Here is a 23,424-nt window from a genome sequence, read left to right on the forward strand (position 1 = left end):
GCTCTTGAATTAGGCCAATACAGCCATAGGAAAAAGAATGGCCTTCTCCCCCTTTTCGGCTTGAAAAGTTTATCGTTTAATCATATAAATTCTGTTATGCCTTAACACGAAATAAATGATTTGCTCGAGATTTCGAACAGTTCCATACCCATTAGGATTTTCAAGGGTCGATATTATCGAGACCCTTTGTTTCGTAATGCCTTAGCATAAAATAAAGAATTTGTTCGAGAGTTCGAACACCTTTATATCCATTAGTGTTTTTGAGGGTCGATATTATCGAGTCCCTTAGAAATTTAGCCGAGGGTAGCCTTTTTAACCGATTTGTGAAAATATTCGAAGGCCTGTTTAATAACGGAAATCAGACGTCTCCGAACCATGTTGATTTGGCCGTAGCCTTTAACTTGGGAATCGCCTTTTGGGCTTGTTCCCTTATTATACTTCAAACGTTTTTGACATATAAGTCCCCGAGTGGGGTGGTCGTGGCCTATAAAATCAAGGATTACCTTTTTAAGGTCTTACGATCTCGAGGTTTAGTAATTCGATCGTGTCGATTTTTTGGATGGCAGTCCCCGAGTATCGGGTAAATTGTTTGAACTTCAGTTGTGATCGACCCTTAAGCCAGTTTCCACCATAGATCATAAGTATGAAATTTTAAAGTATAAATTTTTCTAAAGCATGGAGCATCTGGTAAGGAAAAATACTTCTTCCAATAGATTATACATACGTACATGTTTTGCCATTAGAGCTCGAATAATCTACATGGACATATACAAAATTTACCTATCGAGACCCTGTCGACACGAAGTATTTTCCTTTTAACTATCCGAGGGTGATGCCCCCCAGTATTTGAGGTTGATTGTAAAGGAGCCTCGAATACTGTTGAATTGCTCTAAGTTAGCACGAACAATGGTTGCCTCATTAAAAACCTCGCCGGAAAAACTCATTTGGGATAAAAACTATTCTAAGGGAAAAAGAGTGCAACGCGTACTTTCAGACCTAAGGATTGCGTTTGAAGAATCCTTTGATGTCTTCGATTAAACACCTGCAAATAGTTAGTATAAAATATAAATGAAAATGGAGAAGGTCGTACCTTAGCAGTAATATCGTTTGAGGAGTGATATATTCCAATTGTTTGGTAATTGTTCGCCGTTTTCTATGCCAAGTTTGTAGGATCCTTTTCCGATGATATCGAGGACCTGGTATGGTCCCTCCCAATTTGGACCAAGTTTTCCTTCGTTTGGGTCTTGAGTATTGGGGGGTGACCTTCCTCAGAACTAAGTCCCCGATTTTGAAGTGTCAAAGATTGACTCTTTGATTGTAGTACCTTTCGATCCACTATTTCTATGCGGCCATTCGAACGAGGGCGGCCTCCCATTTTTCATCTAGCAATTCGAGGCTTGTATTCATAGCCTCATAATTTGACTCTTCCATTGCATATCAAAACCTGACACTGGGTTCCCCGACTTCAACCAGGATCAGAGCTTCGGCGCCGTATACTAAAGAAAATGGTGTTGCCCCCGTACTGGATTTTGATGTCGTTCGATATGCCCAAAGTACTTCGGACAATATTTCTCTCCATTTTTCCTTGGCGTCGTTCAATCATTTCTTTAGATTTTGAATGATGATTCTGTTTGTTGATTCGGTATGTCCGTTCCCACTAGGATGATATGGTGTCGACATGATCCTCTTTATTTTGTGATCTTCGAGAAATTTTGTCACTTTGCCACCAAAAAATTACTTTCTATTGTCGCATACGATCTCGGTAGGCATCCCGAATCGGTATATAATGTGGTCCCAGATGAAATCTATGACTTCGTTGTCTGTAACTTTCTTGAAAGCCTGTACTTCAACCCACTTAGAGAAATAGTCAGTCATAAACAAAATAAATTTAGCTTTACCTGGGGCCATTGGCAGAGGGACGACGATATCCATTCCTCACATCATGAATGGCCATGGGGATAAGACTGAGTGGAGTTGCTCTCCGGGCTAGTGAATCATCGGTTCATATCTTAGACATTTGTCGCACTTTCGAACAAACTCTTTTGTATCATTCTCCATATCGGCCCAATAGTATCCTGCTTTGATGACTTTGTGAACCAATGATTCGGCACCAGAATGATTTTCGCATATGCCTTCGTGGATTTCTCGTAGGATGTAGTCGGTATCTCCTTGTCCCAAATATATTGCCAATGGTCCATCAAACGTCCTTCTATATAGGGTTCCATCTTCGGCCAACGTGAATCGTGCGACCTTCGTACGTAGAGTCCTCGATTTTTTAGGATCCGATGGAAGCTTACTATTCTTTAGGTACTCGATATATTTGTTCCTCCAATCCCAAGTCAGACTTATGGAGTTGATTTCGGCGTGGCCTTCTTCGATTACTGACCTTGAAAGTTGTACGACAGTCCCCGAGCTAATCTCTCCATCTTCGACTGATGACCCCAAATTTGCAAGGGCATTGGCCTCGCTGTTTTGTTCTCAAGGTACATGCTGTAAGGTCCATTCTTTAAATCGATGTATAGTCACTTGTAATTTTTCCAAGTACCTCTGCATTCGATCTTCTCGGGCCTCGAAAGTTATGTTGACTTGGTTTACCACGAGCAGGGAGTCACATTTAGCCTCGATGACTTCTGATCCCAAACCTTTAGCTAGCTCGAGACCTACAATCATGGCCTCAGACTTGGCCTCATTGTTAGTTAACTTGGAAGTTTTGATAGCTTACCGAATTGTATTACTCGTGGGCGACTTCAAAACGATGCCTAGCCCGGATCCCTTCACATTCGTAGCACCGTCAGTAAAGCGGGTCCACACCCCCGATGATGTTCCCAATATTAATAATAGTTCCTTTTTGGCCTCGGGTACGAGGGCTGATGTAAAGTCAGCCAAGAAGTCCGCTAAGATTTGAGACTTGATGGCTGTTCGGGGTCGATACTCGATATCGTACCCCCTAATTTCTACGGCCCATTAGGCCAATCGGCCCAAAGGTTCGTGTTTATGCAAAATATTGCGAAGGGGATAAGTAGTCACTACACATATCGAGTGACACTGAAAATATGGTTTTAATTTCCTAGAAGCACTTATTAAGGTAAGCGCTAATTTTTCTAAGTGTGGGTACCGGGTCTCGACCTCACCTAGAGTTCGACTAACATAGTAAACAGGAAATTGCGTACCTTGCTCTTCTCAAACTAGGACCCCACTTACCGTAATTTCCAAGACTGCTAACTACATGTATAGTTGTTCGTCCACTTTTAGAGTATGAAGCAGTGGCGGGATCGAGAGGTTCCGCTTTAGTTCTTCCAATGCTTGTTGGCTTTCCGGGGTCCATGCAAAATTGTTGTTCTTTTTGAGTAGTGATAAGAACCTGTGACTTATATTTGAAGACCTCGAGATGATTCGGCCTAAGGCGGCTATGCGCCCTGTTAATCTTTGTACGGCCTTAACATTATCCACGACTGTGATGTCGATCGCCTTAATCTTATCGGGGTTGATTTCGATACACCGATTTGATACCATAAAGCCAAGGAACTTGCCCGGGCCGACCCCGAATGCACATTTCTCTGGGTTGAGTTTCATGTTGTATTTACTTAGTATATCGAAGGTCTCCTACAAATGTGTCAAATGGTCCTCTGCTCGTAGAGACTTAACTAGCATATCATCAATATAAACTTCCATTGACTTACCTATCTGTTTTTCGAACATTCGATTTACTAAGCGTTAATATGTGGCACCAACATTTTTTGGTCCAAAAGACATTACATTATAATAATAGGTGCCGTACTTAGTGATGAACGAAGTCTTTTCCTGATCCTCCGGGTTCATTTGTATTTGATTGTACTCGGAGTAGGCATCGAGAAAACTAAGGATCTCGTGGCCGGCCGTGGCATCGATCATGCGATCAATATTCGGCAGAGGAAAAGAGTCTTTAGGATATGCCTTGTTAAAATCTTTATAGTCTACGCACATTCTAAGTTTATTTCCCTTTTTAGGGACTACCACTACGTTTGCTAACCATTCGGGATATTTTACCTCCCGAATGGATCCTATTTTGAGAAGTTTGGTTACCTCGTCCTTGATGAATGCATGTTTTACCTCGGACTGGGATCTTCTCTTTTGTTTTATCGGGCGAAACTTCGGGTCCAGGCTCAGTCGATGCGTAGCGATTTCCGGTAGGATCCCTGTCATATCTAAATGGGACCAAGCAAAACAATCCATATTATTGATAAGGAATGTATTGAGTTTTTTCCTGAGCTCGGGGGTTAACCCCGTACCCAGTTATACCTTTCGATTGGGTCGATGCTCGATCAGTACGACTTACTCTAGCTCCTCGACTCTCGATTTAGTGGTGTCGGAATCCTCGGGGATTATGAAGGATCGAGGGATCCAATAGTCTTCGTCCTCGTACATTCCCTGCTTCTTCGATTGAGTCGAGGCTGGTAGCTGTGGTAGCTATTTAGCTTCCTGTTTTAATTTGGACTCCAATCCTTTTGTCGACGAAGGCGCCGATACTGGTATCACTTCATCGATCGCGAACATCTCTTTGGCAGCGTGCTGTTCCCCATACACCATTTTTACTCCATCCGGTGTTGGGAATTTCAGCATTTGGTGAAGGGTTGAGGAGACCGCCCTCATATTGTGAATCCAGTGTCTTTCGAGTGGTGCGTTGTATCTCATATCGCCTTCGACCACATGGAACTTTGTTTCTTGAATAGTTCCGGCTACATTTACTGGTAGGATGATTTCACCTTAAGTTGTTTCGCTTTCCATGTTAAAGCCATTGAGAATCCGAGCTGTGGGTACGACTGATCTTGTAGGCCAAGCTGCTCCATGACCCTCGATTGAATAATATTGGCCGAACTTCCTGGATCAATTAAAACACGTTTAACCTAAATTTTATTCATAATGATAGAGATTATTACCAAAGCATCATTGTGGGGTTGTGAGATCCCTTCTGCTTCCTCATCATTGAATGATAAAGCGACTTTGGGCACATATTCTCGAGTTCATTTTTCTCTGGTGATTGATACTTTAGTGTGTTTGAACATGGACCCTTGTGGAATATCGACCCCACCAACGATCATGTGAATCACGTGCTGTGGTTCTTCCAGCTCGTTTTTCCTGTTTGCATATCTGTCTCTAAAATAGTTTTTAGCTCGGTCACTCAAGAATTCTCGAAGGTGAACCTCGTTGAATAGACGGGCCACCTCCTCCTTTAGTTATCTGCAGTCTTCGATTTTATGACAATGTGTACCATGGTATTTGCATGTTTGATTGGGGTTCCTTTGGGATGGATCGGTTTGTAGGGGTCTGGGCCATCTAGTATCTTTGATTCTTCCAATGGCTGACACAATACCTGATGCGTCGATACTGAAGTTGTATTCTGACAATCGTGGTGCTTCTGTGGGATTGGCATGTTTATCGAAGCCACTTTTGCTCATGATCCCTCGAGAGCTCAGTCTTCGATCATTCCTTTGATCATTTTGGATGGGATTGTGTCCTAGGCCGCTGTTTCTATGATCCGCGTTGTATGGTAGATACCGATCTCTGCTCGACCTGGGTTCTCTGTCAATATCCCTTTGAGTTCTGCCGGCGGGCCTGTTTGGATAAGCGGAATAGGAAGGGGTCCCCAATTGATCATCCTCTACCCTAATCTTTGATTAGTACCGATTACGTACATCGGCCCAGGTTACCGCTGGATATTCAATTAAATTCTACTTTAGTTGTCGTGATGCCACCGAACTTCGTTCGTTCAAACTTTGAGTAAAGGCCTGAACAACCCAATCGTCTATGACCGGTGGTAGTTCTATGCATTCCATCTGAAACCGAGATACGAATTCCCTCAACATTTCGTTGTCTCTTTCTTTCACCTTGAAGAGGCAGGATTTTCTAGTCACGACCTTTATTGCTCCGGCATGTGCCTTTACGAAGGAGTCTGCAAGCATGGCAAAGAAATTGATGGAATTAGGCAGCAAATTGTGGTACCATATCATTGCTCCTTTCGACAAGGTTTCTCCAAATATCTTCAGTAGAACAGATTCAATCTCTTCGTCTTCTAAATCATTTCCCTTTATTGCGCATGTATAAGAAGTGACATGTTCATTAGGGTCCATAGTCCCATTGTACTTAGGAATTTATGGCATTCGGAACTTCTTCGGAATGGGTTTTGGTGCTGCACTTGGAGGGAGAGGCTTCTGTACAAATTTCTTTGAATCCATACCTTTTAGAATCGGCGGTGCCCCTGGTATTTGGTCAACCCGGGAGTTGTATATCTCCACTTTCTTATCATTTGCCTCGATTTTCTTTTCTCCCGATTCAACCCGTTTAGTGAGCTCCTTGAACATTTTCATAATGGAGGGGTCAGTCCCCGAATCATTGGCGTTCGACCTTTCTGGCACAGGCTCAGTCCTATGAACGACTTCTGGTTCGATCCTACTCGGTGTTCGGTGCTGATTTTGTAGTTGTGCTATAGCGGCTTGTTGAGCCTGTAACATTTAGAATATCAATTGGAGGCTAAATCCACCATCTTTTCCATCCTGCGTACCTCGACCACCTGATCGAACTTCTCTGCGTATGCTACCTTCTTAATTAACGCCCAAATTTGCGTTTAGGGCGACATGTGAACTGACATCGACGGGATTTGCAATTGGTGCTTCCTCGAGGTCAGCCTGAGGCACCTCGATCCCTAGGTCGGCTATATTGTATTTTTTCCCGTGAAATCCGAGGCCGTTGTCACCATGTGTAGGCCCTACTTGTGAGTTTGACATATTTATCCTGAAAATAAAGATACTTACGAGAAAAAGTGTAAAGCAGTGTGTGTTATTGGAATCAGTATTAAGAAATCACTATTATCAGTAGCCCCACGGTGGGCACCAAACTGTTTACCCTTAAAATTGGATAACAATTAAACTTATAATGTGGATTTAAAGATATGTGGTTTCACTTAATACCAATTGATAAATATGAAGATTAATGATAGAATTGTACAATAAAGTAAATCAAAACCAGTGTTTGACTAGAACTTCTTGAGTTAGAGTATCCTCGAACTGGTTGATGCAAGGACAATAAAAATACAAAAAGCTGAAGAATAAGAGCGTGAGCGAGAAATAAAATTATATTTCTTTTGTATCAGTTGTGCCTTTACAAATGGTTAGAACTCCCCTTTATATAGTAGAGGAATTCTATATATGGTACAATTCTAATTACAGAAGGAATCCCATGATTAACTAAACAACCGTTCTTGATTCGATCCGTTTCGAGATTTCTGCCATGATCTTCAACTAGTCGCGAATATCTCGCTTTTTTGTTATTACGCTATCTTCTGTATTGCTCGATGCCTGTCTTGTTTGGTCTCGATTGTTGTCGGCCTCGATCTTGGCAGGTGTCTCGAATTCCGAACTCAGTACCATGTCTTCGTGCCTTGACCCGATCCACTTCGGGGTTGACCTTCGATGCAACTTCTTGGTCTCGGTCAGCATAGAAAAATCGGGTGGGCCAGAATTTAACCGTATGTAATTGCTTAATACTAATTTCAATAACACACACTGCTTTACACTTGTTCCCGTAATAATCTTTATTTTTAGGACAAACATGTCAAACTCACAAGTGGCATATACACATGGTGACAACAACCTTGGATTTCACGGGAAAAATGACAACATAGCCTCCCCAGGAATCGAGGTGCCTCAGGCCGACCTTGAGGGAGCACCAATTTCAAATCCCGTCGATGTCAGTTCACATGTGGCCCTAAATGCAAATTTGGGCATTGAGCCTGAAGGTAGTATACACAGGGAAGTTCGATCAGGTGGTCGAGGTACGCATGGCGGAGAAGATGGTGGAGTTAGCCTCCAATTGATATTCGAAATATTACAGGCTCAACAGGCCGCTATTGCACAACTACAAAATCAACACCAAACACCGAGTAGGATTGAACCAGAAGTCGTCCAAAGGACTGAGCCTGTGCCGGAATGGTCGAATGCCAATGAATCGGGGACTGACCCTGCCATTATGAAAATGTTCGAGGAGCTCACTAAATGGATTAAATCGGGAGAAAAGAAAATCGAGGCAAATGACAAAAATGTAGAGACATACAACTCTCGGGTTGACTAAATACCGGGGGAGCCGCCCATTCTAAAAGGTATGGATTCGAAGAAATTTGTACAGAAGCCTTTCCCTCCAACTGCGGCACCGAAACCCATTCCGATGAAATTTCGAATGCTAGAAATTCCTAAGTACAATGGGACCACTGACTCTAATGAGCATGTGACTTCTTATACATGTGCAATAAAGGGAAATGACTTAGAAGACGATGAGATTGAATTTGTTCTACTGAAGAAATTTGGAGAAACCTTGTCGAAAAGACCAATGATATGGTACCACAATTTGCCGCCTAATTCCATCGATTCCTTTGCCATGCTTGCAGACTCCTTCGTAAAGGCACATGCCGGAGCAAAAAAGGTTGGGATTAGAAAATCAGATCTCTTCAAGGTAAAATAGAAAGACAACAAAATGTTGAGGGAATTCATATCTCGGTTTCATATGGAACGCATGGAACTACCACCGGTCACAGACGATTAGGCTGTTCAGGCCTTTACTCAAGGTTTGAGAGAACGAAGTTCGGTGGCATCACGATAGCTAAAGTAGAATTTAATTGAATATCTAGCGGTAACCTGGGCCGATGTACATAATCGGTACCAGTCGAAGATCAGGGTCAGGGATGATCAATTGGGGGACCCCTTCCGATTCTGCTTATCCAAACAGGCCTGTTAGCAGAACTTAAAGGGATATCGACAGAGAACTCCGGTCGAGCAGAGATCGATATCTACCATACAACGCAGATCATAGAAACATCGGCCTAGGATGCAATCCCATCCGAAATGATCAAAGGAATGATCGAAGACCGAGCTTTCGAGGGCTCATGAGAAAAAGTGGCTTCGATAAACATGCCAATCCTACAAAAGCACCACGATTGTCAGAATACAACTTCAGCATCGACGTATCAGGTATTGTGTCAGCCATTGGGAGAATCAAAGATACTAGATGGCCCAGATCCCTACAAACCGATCCATCCCAAAGGAACCCCAATCAAACATGAAAATACCATGGTACACATGGTCATAAAACCGAAGACTACAGACAACTAAGGGAGGAGGTGGCCCGTCTATTCAACGAGGGTCACCTTCGAGAATTCTTGAGCGACCGAGCTAGAAACCATTTCAGAGATAGAGATGCAAACAGGAAGAACAAGCAGGAAGAACCACATCATGTGATTCATATGATCGTTGGTGAGGTCGATATTCCACAAGGGCCCATGTTCAATCGCACTAAAGTATCAATCACCAGAGAAAAACTAACTCGAGACTGTGTGCCAAATACGGGCGCAAGATCAGATCGTACCCGCAACTCAGATTCTCAATAGCTTTAACATGGCAAGTGAAACAACTAAAGGTGAAATCATCCTACCAGTAAATGTAGCCGGAATTATTCAAGAAACAAAGTTCCATGTGATCGAAGGCGATATGAGATACAACGCACTGCTCGAAAGGCCCTGGATTCACAATATGAGGGCGGTCCCCTCAATCCTTTACCAAATGCGGAAGTTCCTAACACGAGATGGAGTAAAAATGGTGTATGGGGAATAACATGCTGCCAAAGAGATGTTCACGGTCCAAGAAGTGATACCGGTATCAGCACTTTCATCAACAAAAGGATCGGAGTCCAAAGGAAAACAGGAAGCTAAATAACAACCACATCTGCCAACCCCGACTCAATCGGAGAAGCAGGGAACGGATGAGGACGAAGACTATTGGATCCCTCGATCCTTCATAATCCCTGAGGATTCTGACACCACTAAATCGAGAGTCGAGGAGCTAGAGTAAGTCGTACTGATCGAGCATCTACCCAATCGAAAGGTATAACTGGGTACGGGGTTAACCCCCGAGCTCAGGAAAAAACTCAATACATTCCTTATCAATAATATGGATTGTTTTGCTTGGTCCCATTTAGATATGACAGGGATCCCACCGGAAATCGCTACGCATCGACTGAGCTTGGACCCAAAGTTTCGCCCGATAAAACAAAAGAGAAGATCCCAGTCCGAGGTAAAACATGCATTCATCAAGGACGAGGTAACCAAACTTCTCAAAATAGGATCCATTCGGGAGGTAAAATATCCCGAATGGTTAGCAAACGTAGTGGTAGTCCCTAAAAAGGGAAATAAACTTAGAATGTGCGTAGACTATAAAGATTTTAACAAGGCATATCCTAAAGACTCTTTTCCTCTGCCGAATATGGATCGCATGATCGATGCCACGACCGTCCACGAGATCCTTAATTTTCTCTATGCCTACTCCGGGTACAATCAAATACAAATGAACCCGGAATATCAGGAAAAGACTTAGTTCATCACTAAGTACGACACCTATTATTATAATGTAATGCTATTTGGACTATAAAATGCTGGTGCCACTTATCAACGCTTAGTAAATCGAATGTTCGAAGAAATAATAGGTAAGTCAATGGAAGTTTATATTAACTATATGCTAGTTAAGTCCCTGCAAGCAGAAGACCATTTGACACATTTACATGAGACCTTCGATATACTAAGAAAATACAACATGAAACTCAACCCGGAGAAATGTGCATTCGGGGTCGGCTCGGGCAAGTTCGTCGGCTTTATGGTACCAAATTGGTGTATCGAAATCAACCCCGATAAGACCAAGGCAATCGAAGATATCACAGTCGTGGATAGTGTTAAGGTCGTATAAAGATTAACAGGGCGCATAGCCGCCCTAGGCCGATTCATCTCAAGGTCTTCAGATAGAAGTCACAAGTTCTTCTCGCTGCTCAAAAAGAAGAACAATTTTGCATGGACCCTGGAATGCCAACAAGCATTAGAAGAATTAAAGCGGTAACTCTCGAGCCCGCCACTTTTTCATACTTCGAAAGAAGACGAGCAACTATACTCGTACTTAGTAGCCTCGGAAATTGCAGTAAGTGGAGTCCTATTTTGAGAAGAGCAAGGTACACAATTTCCTATTTACTATGTTAGTCGAACTCTAGGCGAGGCCGAGACCCGGTACCCACACTTAGAAAAATTAGCGCTGGCCCTAATAAGCACCTCTAGGAAATTAAAACCATATTTTCAGTGTCACCCGATCTGTGTGGTAACTACTTATCCCCTTCGCAATATTTTGCATAAACCTGAAATTTCAGGCCGACTGGCCAAATGGGCCGTTGAGATCAGTGGGTACGATATCGAGTTTCGACCCCGAACAACCATCAAGTCTCAAATCTTAGCAGACTTCATGGCCGACTTTACGCCCGCCCTCGTACCCGAGGTCAAAAAGGAACTGTTATTAAAATCAGGTACATCATCGGGGGTGTGGACCCTCTTCACAGACGATGCTTTGAACGTGAAGGGGTCCGGTCTAGGCATCATTTTGAAGCCGCCCATGGGTAATACAGTTAGACAAGCTATCAAAACTTCCAAGTTAACTAACAATGAGGCCGAGTATGAGGCCATGATTGCAGGTCTTGAGCTAGCTAAATGTTTCGGAGCAAAGTTATCAAAGCCAAATGTGACTCCCTGCTTGTGGTAAACCAAGTCAACAGAACTTTTGAGGTCCGAGAATATCGAATACAAAGGTACTTGGACAAATTACAAGTGACTCTACATCAGTTTAAATAATGGACCTTACAGCATGTACCCCGAGAACAAAACAGCGAGGCTGATGCCCTTGCAAATTTGGGGTCATCAGTCGAAGATGGCGGGATTAACTCGGGGATTGTCGTACAACTTTCAAGGTCAGTAAAGAAGGCCACGCCAAAATCAACTCCACAAGTTTGACCTTGGAATGGAGGAACAAATATATCGAGTACCTAAAGAACGAGAAGCTTCCATCGGATTCTAAAGAATCGAGGACTCTACGTATGAAGGTCGCAAGATTCACATTGGCCAAAGATGGAACATTATATAGAAAGATGTTCGATGGACCATTGGCGATATGTTTGGGACTAGGAGATACCGACTACGTCCTACGAGAAATCCACGAGGTCATCTACGGAAATCATTCCGGTGCCGAATCATTGGTTCACAAAGTCATCAAAGCAGGATACTATTGGGCCGATATGGAAAAGGATACAAAAGAGTTTGTTCAAAAATGCGACAAATGTCAAAGGTATGCGCCGATGATTCACCAGCCCGGAGAACAACTCCACTCAGTCTTATCCCTATGGACATTCATGAAGTGGGGAATGGATATCGTCGGCCCTCTGCCATCGGCCCCAGGTAAAGCTAAATTTATTTTGTTTATGACTGACTATTTCTCTAAGTGGGTTGAAGCACAGGCTTTCGAGAAAATTAGAGAGAAAGAAATCATAGACTTCATCTGGGACCACATTATATGTCGATTCGGGTTACCTGCCGAGATCGTATGCTATAATGGAAAGTAGTTCGTTGGCAGCAAAGTGATTTTTTTTTTCGAAGATCACAAAATAAAAAGAATCCTATCGACGCCATACCATCCTAGTTTAAACGGACAGGCTGAATCGACAAACAAAACCATCATTCAAAACCTAAAGAAAAGATTGAACGACGATAAGGGAAAATGGAGAGAAATATCGCCTGAAGTCCTTTGGGCGTATCGAATGACGTCAAAAGCTAGTACGGGGGCAACACCATTTTCATTAGTATATGGCGCTGAAGCTCTAATCCCAGTTGAAGTCGGGGAACCCAGCATCAGGTTTTGATATGCAACGGAAGAGTCAAATCACGAGGCTATGAATACAAGCCTCGAATTGCTAGATGAAAAACAGGAAGCCTCCCTTGTTCGAATGGCCACACAGAAACAACAGATCGAAAGGTACTACAATCGAAGAGCCATTCTTCGACACTTCAAAATCAGGGACTTGGTTCTGAGGAAAGTCACCCTCAATACTCGAGACCCAAACGAAGGAAAACTTGGCCCGAACTTAGTGGGACCATACCAGGTCCTCGATATTGTCGGAAAAGGATCCTACAAACTTGGCATGGTGAATGGCGAACAATTACCAAACAATTGGAACATATCACTCCTCCAACGATATTATTGCTAAGGTACGACCTTCTCCATTTTCATTTATATTTTATACTAACCATTTGCAGGTGTTTAGTCGAAGACATCAAAGGATTCTTTAAACACGGAGTCCTTAGGTCTGAAAGCACGCGCTGCACTCCTTTTCCCTTAGACCAGTTTTTGTCCCAAATGGGTTTTTCCAGCGAGGTTTTTAACAAGGCAACCATTGTTCGTGCGAAATTAGAGTAATTCAACAGTATCCGAGGCTCTTTTACAATCAACCTCGAATACTGGGGGGGCATCACCTTCGGATAGTTACAAGGAAAATACTTTGTGTCAACAGGGTCTCGATAGGTAAATTTTGTAGAGGACCAAATGGTCAAATGAATCGTGTCCATGTAGATTACTCGAACCCTAATGGAAAAACATGTACGCATGTATGATCTATTGAAAGAAGTATTTTTCCTTAGCAGATGTTCCATACTTCAGAAAAAAATATATACTTTACAATTTCATACTTATTATCTATTGTGGAAACTGGCTTAAGGGCCGATTACAACTGAAGTTCAAATAATTTACCCGATACTCGGGGACTGTCGTATAAAAAATTGACATGATCGAATTACTAAACCTCAAAATCGTACGACCTTAAAAAGGAAATCCTCGATTTTATAGGCCACGGCCACCCCACTCGAGGACTGATACTTTGAACAAGTTCAAAGTACAATAGGGGAACAAGCTCAAAACGCAAATCCCAATTTAAAGGCTACGGTCAAATTAACACGGTTCGGAGACGTCCGATTCCCGTTATTAAACAGTACTTCAAAAATTTTCACAAACCGGTTAAAAAGGATACCATCGGCTAAATTTCTAAGGGTCTCAATAATATTGACCCTCAGAAACCCTAATGGGTACAAAGTTGTTCAAACTCTCAAACAAATTCTTTATTTTATGCTAAGGCATTACGAAACAAAGGGTGTTGATAATATCGACCCTTGAAAATCCTAATGGGTATGAAACCGTTCGAACTCTCGAGCAAATCCTTTATTTCGTGCTAAGCACAACAGAATTTATATGATTAAACAATAAACGTTTCAAGCCAAAAAATGGGAGAAAGCCATTTTTTTGCTATGGCCGTATCGGCCTAATTCAAGAGCCTAAAGGGCTAGTTTATTTTTAAGAAATCATCCTCACTCAATTGATACCTAAGGGTCACCCTACTCCGAGTTCGAACAAGTACTCACTCGATTATAAAAACTACACTAGTTCGGCTTCGATCAAATTGCCTAAGCCTCGAACTTATGAACAAAATTTTCACAAGGCATAAATGAAATAAAGACAAGTCGAAAAGGAAAGATATCTTTATATATATGAGAATATTTACAAGGACCGATCAGGGTCCCGCACAAAAAATAGAAAAAAGAAAAAGCCTAAGATTCCTAATTTTCCTCAGGGGCAACTTCTTCTCCATCGAGGTCCTCCCCATTCTCGAACCCGCTCTTGCTGCCATCATCATCATCATTATTGGAAGAGGTCAGCGCTCTATCATCAGCTTCATGCTCTTTAGCCTTTATTATCTCGTTGGTAAGATCGAAACCTCAAGCGTGGATTTCCTCATGAGTTTCCCTCCGAGATTGGCATTTGGAAAGTTAGGCAATCCAATATGCTCGAGTTTGAGCGGTCTTGACTGCCTCTCTCTCTTGGACTTGAGCGTCTTCAGCATCGGCCTGATAGATGGCCACGGTCGCATCTGCCTCGGCCTTTGCCTTTTCGGCTTCAGATTTGGCCTTGACAAGTTCGGAAGCCAACCGAGCCTCGAGATCCTCTATTTTTCTTGCTTGAGTCAAGCTCTTCTACTTCATACCTTGAAGCTGACTTTTGACCGATGATAATTGGGCTCGAGTAGTCTCCTTTTCTACAGCAAAGCGGTCCATACCTTATTTCCACCCCAAAGACTCCGCCTTTATCGTATCTACCTCCTCGTGGAACTGCTTGATCCTCTCGAGCTTCTGCTGTAGTTGTGAGATTGAAATGTTAGCCACCATTCCCGAATCGAGCCCATGAGATTTTAAGATTTTCATTACCTGCTCGATCAGGTCGGTCTGATCTTTGTGAGCCATGGCCAACTTGGCTCAGAGGTCCTTGATCTGTTCTTGTTTTTGCTTGCCGAGAAGGTTGAGGAAATTCCTCTCATCGATAAGCCTTTGAATGTCGGCCTCGTACTGACTCAGCTCGGCTCGAGACCAAGAAAATACTTCCCGATAAAGCGCTAAGGCCTACGCCGAAAGAAGAAAAGAAGTTAGAAAGAGAAAAATGAACACAAAGGTAATGCCAACAAGGGGAGTTAAGGCTTACCCTATTTAGAGTTTGCTGCGCTTCATTGAAAAGGCTCGATGCCTCGCCCGAGTCCTTTCTTGAGACTTCCAAGTCACTCAGGCTGGTAGCTTCTTCGACCTAGTAAAGTAATCGCGGAATGGATCCTCCCTTCCGTGGGATCCTTCGATGGAGAGGGTCTTCAAGGACCGAGCCTCTTGAATCATCTCCTCAGAAAATGAGGGGAGCAGCGAGGAGCCTCCAATTTCTATTGCCCCGAGTAGATCACTCGGGGCGTTCTCCTCATCTCCAGGGGCCTCGACAACCGTACCCACCATTTGCTCAGTGTGGTCAGAAGCATCTCCGATCCTCAACGACTCGGGGACTTTGCCCAAGTCTTTTCTCGAGACCCCCTCATCTCGAGACAGAGTCTCTGCAGCCTTCACTGATTCAGTGGCCTTTGGGGCCTCGGTGCTCATTCCCGCTCGGGCCACCAGCCCAGAGTCGTCTTCTTTCACTTCTTTGTCCTCCTCCCTTAGACGCCGAACATACTCTTCGGTCAGGAGGATGATGTTCTTCCTCGGCTTATGGGCCGCCTCCTTCTTAGGTTCTGGATCCTCGGAGGGTGAGGTCTTTTTTCTCTTTTTGTCCTTCGCCGGTTTCGATGCCGGGATCGAAGTCTCCTCCTCACCAGATAGGGGCCTCATAACAACATCTTTTCTAAGGCCTATATGAAAAGAAATTAAGTTAGAAATGCCTTGACGAAACCATCAAAGACATGGAAAAGAGGCATACCATGAGTTTTTGCCTCCCATCGGCCCTTTGATAAATCGCACCATGTGAGCTCAGCGTACGTAGAGGTCGAGGCAAGGTCCCGAACCCAGCTCTTGAGGTTAGGAATTGCACCGAGCATCCAAGCAACCGCTACATCACGGAAAGGGATATTGATAAGAAGAAGCAAAGGGGCAAAACAATAAATAAAAACTAACGGTGGGATTATACTTACACTTCATATTCCATTTATCAAGAAATAGCATCTTCTCGGCCGAGATTAGGTCGGAAGTCCTCACTCGAACAAATCGGCCCATCCAACCTCGGTCCTTGTCCTCGTATATGCTCGAAAATAACACTTTGGTGGACCGACATTGGAGTTTTATTAACCCGCCTCGATAGAGGCGGGGGCTGTATAATCTGATGAGGTGGTCGAAGGTAAAAGGCATCCCCTCGATTTTGCTCACGAAGAATCAGAGCAGAATAACAATTCTCCAAAAAGAAGGATGGATTTGGCCTAGGGTTATTTGATACTGACGACAAAAATCAATGACGACGGGGTCGAGGGGGCCCAGCGTGAAAGGGTAAGTGTAAACACTTAAAAACCCTTCCACATGGTGGTAATGTCTTCTTATGGGGTTAGGATCACCACTTCTTTGCCCATCCAGTTGCAGTCTTTCCTTACCTGCTTAAGGTACCCTTCAATTATCGAGCATATATACCTCGACACTGGCTCACATCAACTAGTAATCGATGAGGCTTTATCGGTCTTGAAGTCAGAAGTGAGAATACACCCACGGGGAACATACTCCTCAGGTCGTGGATCCACCAGTGTTTTGTCTCCGGTCGGCCGCGATGAAGAAGTGTTTTCCTTTTGAGGAACAATTTTTGATGTTTTTGCCATTTTTGTATGGATTTAAAGTTAAAAATAGATGGAGATGATAAGATTTGGTGTTTTGAGAAGATGGTAGCAGTGAAAATAGTAGATTTGAAGATGAAGAAATTAGAAGATATAAAAAGCTTTGGAGATTAGCAATCTAAAAGTAAAAATTCGAAATGGTGGAGAGAGGGGCTATTTATAAATTTCACGATGACAGTTCAATATTGGCGGTGGCCGACCATCTACTGACGTGCATTTAATGCCTTGGTAACTGTACAGACGGGACGTTTCGGTCACTTCCACCGCTTACATCACAAGGATGACGTTATGATAAGTCGAGGTTGAAAAAGGAAGGCTCAATTCGTTTCTTGTCATTACACTCCAAAAAAACGAGGGGACTATCTATATATGGTTAAAACCAAGCCCACCCGATTTTACTTTTTTACCGAGACCGGGAGTTTGCATCAGAGGACAGTCTTGTAACGGAATAGGCCATATCACGAGGATAAAGTACCGAGTTCAGAACCGAGGCACCTGTCGAGATCGAGGCTAGTAGCGTTCGAAGCCAAATGAGACAGACATGGAGATAGCATAATAATAGAAAGACAAGATATCCGTGGCTGACCGAGGATCATGGCGTAAATCTCGGTGACTGGTCGAGGATCATGGCATAAATTTCGGAACGGATCAAATCAGAAATGGTTAATTAGCTAATCATGGGATTTCTTTCTGTAATTAGAATTGTACCATAAGTAAACATCCTGTACTATATAAAAGGGGGTTATAATCATTTGTAGCACACGGTTGACAGACACAAAATGCAATATAATTCTCTTTATTGTTCTCACCATTGTTAATTAGCTTGTTATACTTTCATAGTTCTTGCACCAACCAGTTCGAGGGTGTCCAAACTCGAGGGCTGAGTTTCATTCTAACACTGGTTTTTTTTACTTTATTGTTAATTTCTATTACTCATCTTCACATTTATCAATTGGTATTAGGTAAAATCACGTGTCCTTAGAACCATATTATAAGTTTAATTGTTATCCAATTTTAAGGGTAAACAAATAAGAAATTAAGTATCTCTACTATATATTGGCTAACATGTTTTGTTATCTCTTTAGTATGAGAGTCTCTTGGAAACTTGAAGTTCTTGCATGCTTGCTAAGCGAGACCTGTAACTTTTACTGTGACTCTGTTGTTTTATTAGCTTAATATTACTCCCTCTAGTTTCAAAAAGATTAATTCCTTTCTAAATTTGAAAATAATTTAATTTTAAATATTTTATTTTATTCTTAATGAATTTTTGTTATAGCTTCGGAAATGCTATGGCTTGTCGAAAATCACAAGTTTTAAAAGTTTTATAGTCACACAAATATTATGACATGTTTGAAAATTAAAACCGCAAAGTTCCAAAAGGTTTTTATGTTTTTCTTAAATATTGTACTTAACCAAACAGGGTCATGTAAAATCAAATGGATGGAATATTATGATTTTCTCTGAAACAAAACACTTAACGAATTGTATAAAATCTAAATAAAAAAATAACTTCCTTTATTCCAATTTACGTGATAACATTATCTAATTAGTTTGTTAAAAATTAGCTTTTTAAATTTAAAAATAATTTAACTTAAGCTTCTCATTTTACCCTTAATAAGAATTGTTACAACTGTATGACCCAAAATTTAGATCTAGGTTTATATAATTAGATTTATAGTGAAACAATGGTTAATCTTAGTCAATATTAATATCCAAACAATGAACCGAGCGTATTTAAGAAAGATGTCTCACGTGTGCTATTGGATAGCAATAAATAATGACAATAATGTTGAATGAATGACTCAAGAATATAAAAGAGATCAATAAATAATAATAAATGATATTCAAGTAAATAAGTAGATAGAGGTCACCTGTCACGATCCCAAATCTCTCACCGTAGGATGTCGTGATGGCACCTAGTCTCTAAGACTAGGTAAGCCTACCATACATAATGAAATAACAGAAATAACAATATAACTTCAAATTAAACCATCTAGCTACTGTAATAGAACTCAAGAATACTGTTGACAATAACTCCCAAAATCTGGTGAGACTGAATCATACGCTCTACACGAATATACTGAAACATCCCTAATACATCACTGTCTAAATAAGGAGTTTGCAATCAAAAAATAAGGAAAGAGGGTGACTCCGAGGCCTGCAAACGTCGGCAGGTATACCTTGAAGTCTCCGATATGGAAGCTCTACTCACTGGAACCTAGCCTGGTATGAGGTACCTGGATCTGCACAAAAAGATTTGCAGAAGCGTATCATAAGTACACCATAATGGTACCCAGTACGTATCAAGCCTAACCTCAGTAGAGTAGTAACGAGGTCAAGTCAAGACACCTACTAGGATCAAAAAAAGAATTTGAACAAGTATAATATAGTGTAAGAATGTAAACAAGAAAATGAGGAAATAAGGACATACCACAGGATAGACTACAACTGAATTTAAGGCAATAAATGCAACAAGGAAGGAAGACATAATAAGAACGTCAAGGAACATTGCGGACAATTACGAGTCTGATAAAAGAGAGATAACAATAAGAATCACAACCGAGGTACCGCCTCGTAATCTCATTTCACAATCACAATCACAATCTTTCCTTATATCACCGCGGGATCCTTACATTTAGTTTTGAAAATTATTTTTTCTGAAATAGCTACCCGCATTTTACCTCACCTTATCACACCTCATGGCTTCAAGTAGTTCCCCTACTAGCAACACACGTATCAAGCTCACCTTATCTCACTGCATGCGTATCAACCCCTAACCTTATACCATCACATGCGTATCAATATCACAACATATCACAACTCGCACCCTAAGTGCCCAATTGCCACAACTTGCCAAAAGAATCAACAATATCAATGGTTCCACAACAATTAGCCCATGGCTCAACCACAATGTTTACAAAAGTCTCAACAATAGCAACCGAAAGTGAATAGCTCAACAAGAATGGTATTTCAACAATTTATAACTTTACCTCAATGCGATCACAACTTTTACCACTTCAACACCAAAACTCAACAATAAGATATCCCAAGAATAAACAACTTCAAGTAAGGTAACTTAACAGTTAAATAATTAACAAGGCAAGAAAGAAATAGTAACTTCAACTAATCATGTAAGGGCAAATAACAAGTAAAATATGGGACACGTATTAACAATGTCAAATAAGGCATGTAGGGATAGATTAACGATGATGCGTATAACATGTTATGACAATTTGACTAAAGGCATGAAAAGTATTTACATAGCTTAAACCGGTCAATTACCATATATAGCCTGTGTACCCACTCGTCACCTTGCATACACATACCACGAATGGCACACAACCACTCAAATCCTAAGGGGTAATTCCCCTCACACAAAGATTGGAAAGATACTTACATCAAACAAGCTAACTCAATCCACTAGTAAGCCTTTTCTGTACATATCCAACTCCGAACGGCTCGAATCTAGCCAAAATAACTTTATACCATAAATACAAACCATAGAAAACTATTCCGGAAAATAAAGTTGCAATCTTCAAAGTAAATCAAAAAGTCAACCCCGGACTCGCATCTCGAAACCCGACCAAACTTACAAAATCTGAACACCCATTCAATAACAAGTCCAACCATATTAATATTATTCAATTCCGGCCTTAAATCGACCTTCAAATCCTCAAAATATATCTTAGGAAGTTTTCACAAATTTTTCCAACTCAAAACACTAATTAAATGATAAAAACAATGATGTATTCATGCATAATAATCAAATCCAAGTTAAAATTACTTATCCCGATTAGCTCTTTGAAATTCTCTCTCAAAATCGCCCAAAACCGAGGTCTCAAATTCAAAAGATGAAAAATGGGAACAAACCCTCGATCTGCCCCCTTTTCTTCCCAGTGGTTCCGCTTCTGCGGACCAATAACCGCATCTGCGGCTCCGCACATGCGAAACATTCATCACATGTGCGGCTTCTCATTAAGCTAGAACTTTTCGCTTCTACGGTCTCCACCCACTTATGCGGGCAGTGGCTCGCTTCCGATCCTTCTTGGAAGGGCTGCAAGTATTAACAATGTCAAATAAACCTTTGAATATTCCGATCCTTCTTGGATCGTGGAGGAAAAGATAGATAAAGCAGTAGCGTCTAATTTTAGGCCTCGTCCATGATGCGTTGTCTTCTCATGACGACAACCCTTTGAAGCCAGGTCATTGTATCCTATTGACAACACGTGGCAGTCTCCGAAGGCTTCCTTTATGTCGACTTGGTCCACATATAACATGGTAATTTTTGCCCATACAGTTAGTCCTTCTGCTTATTGTGGTCATCCTCGTGGGCGAGTTCAATGAGTGGATAACAGCGGTCATGGTGGTTGTGAAAAAACGGGCGATGTGGAATTTCGCGGACCACATATTTCAAAATCTTAGTCTTCTCGGCTGAATCAATGGAACTATCTTGTCAAGGAAAATATGTGACGGCATGACGTCATCCATCATGATGATGCCTTTTCCTAACGCATTACATCGATACACGCACGTCTCCTGATTGTCTCTGCCATTTCGATTCTAGTGGTAATCATGATGAGTCGTTTAGGGTTCGGTTCCTCTTCTCTATAAACAGGGATTGTTTTACAAGAACTCAGGTTTTACCTTCTTTAGAATCATCTTTGAGTTTTCTTCTCTTGCTAACTTTTATCTGTTCTTCATAATTTCAATTTCTTCTTCTAACTTTTCTCAACTTCCATAGTCATGTCGAACATTCCTTCCTGTGTAAATGAGGAAAACCAGCCCATTCCGTTGGCTATTGTGTTTCGCGTTTATGGGGAAGACACAATCCCTGCCGCTGAAGAGGAGTCTCTCCCTATAGTGGAGGAGATCATCCCCCGTAGTCCTGATGCTAAACCAGATCTTCAACGGCTGCCGGAGGTGATGATTGAAAAATTCCAATCTTCAATGACAACCAAGCATTTAACTGAGTTCAAAGTCAAATATGGCCTTCCTGACCATATGGAACTAATTCCTATTGACAACGATGAAGTACACACCCGCCGTCCTGGGTACTATGCCATTTAGGCCTACCCATTCACCATCGGCTACTCGTTCCCCCTCCGTCTGCTAGTGGAGGAGTTTTGTCATTATTATTAAGTTTACCCCGCTCAGCTTGCCCCCTACGTTTATAAGGTGATCAAGATGCTGTCAAAGTTTGATGAACTGGTTGGTGTCGAGGTCATGGTACGACATTTGATTCACCTGTTTGCGCCCATCTTCTATCGAGGTACAATGTTGAACCTTCGACATCGTGGAGGCAATTCCTTAGTGGTAAAAATGGACGACAAAGGTAGTCGACAATTTTGGCTCGACTTTTTCTTTGTCAAGACTGAGGCCATCATGGCCGATGTCACTGGTTTCCCTGAGGTTTGGAACTGTACTCGTATGTACTAATACTCTTGCTTCTGCCTTTTCAAATATATGTTCATTCCGAGCTTGTTGAATAATCCTTCTTGTTTTGCAGCTACTGGTCGACCTCTTCAGTTGGTGACGTATCTTGCCGAATGGGTTAGACAAGTTCTCCCCCGTATCGTGTGGATTCATGATTGGCTGAGCTTCTTTCAGAAGTTCACACAGGACCTTCCCTCAACAGGTACTTTCATTCTTCTGGTCGGCGTCACACTTGTACTTGCTTACATCGTCGTGCTTACTTTTTTGTGTTTCCTCCTGGTTTCGTCAGGGGGCCTGCAAGAAGGAACATGAACCCCATGCCTTTGTTTAGTAGGACAAAGGGTTGCTACGCCTTACATTTCCGCCCCCGTCTCAACTACCACGTCTGCTCCCTCCTCGGTACTCATCGTCGAGGACGATGATGTTTCTCTACATAATGCAGACTTGAGACACCGTAAGAGGAAAGCCGTGGATGTAGGAGGAGGTTTTCCCGTAGTCATTGACTCGTTAAAGGATAAGATCGTGGCGTAGGAGATTGCAACAATTTTTATTGGGGAGGATGTTGGGGCGGCCTCTGAGGTGCCTCAGTTTGAAGAGATCAATGCAGTCGTACCTTCGTGTCCTGAGGAGGGGACGGTCGCGGAGGGGGAATTGGTGATAGCTCTGTGCTAATCGGGCATGAGGAGGCCTCTTATTCTAGGCCAGCAAGGGATGCTTCTCCTGTCGATGGGGAAAAAGGTAAGGGTTCCATTGAAAAGGGCGATGAGTCAGGTTCCGACATCGACCTCGAGGATCTTAAGATGATCGACGAGGGGACTACTCAGATCGAGGTTAGGATAGAGAGGGGTTCGAGAACTATCATGATTCTAATGGATTGTGATCTGCTAAAAAATACCAAGGACATGGTCAATTACCTCGGTCCCCTCTGCTTTGAAGTCG

The sequence above is a fragment of the Nicotiana tabacum genome, chromosome 12 (assembly GCF_000715075.1).
Source record: "Nicotiana tabacum cultivar K326 chromosome 12, ASM71507v2, whole genome shotgun sequence".
Taxonomy (NCBI): Eukaryota; Viridiplantae; Streptophyta; class Magnoliopsida; order Solanales; family Solanaceae; genus Nicotiana; species Nicotiana tabacum.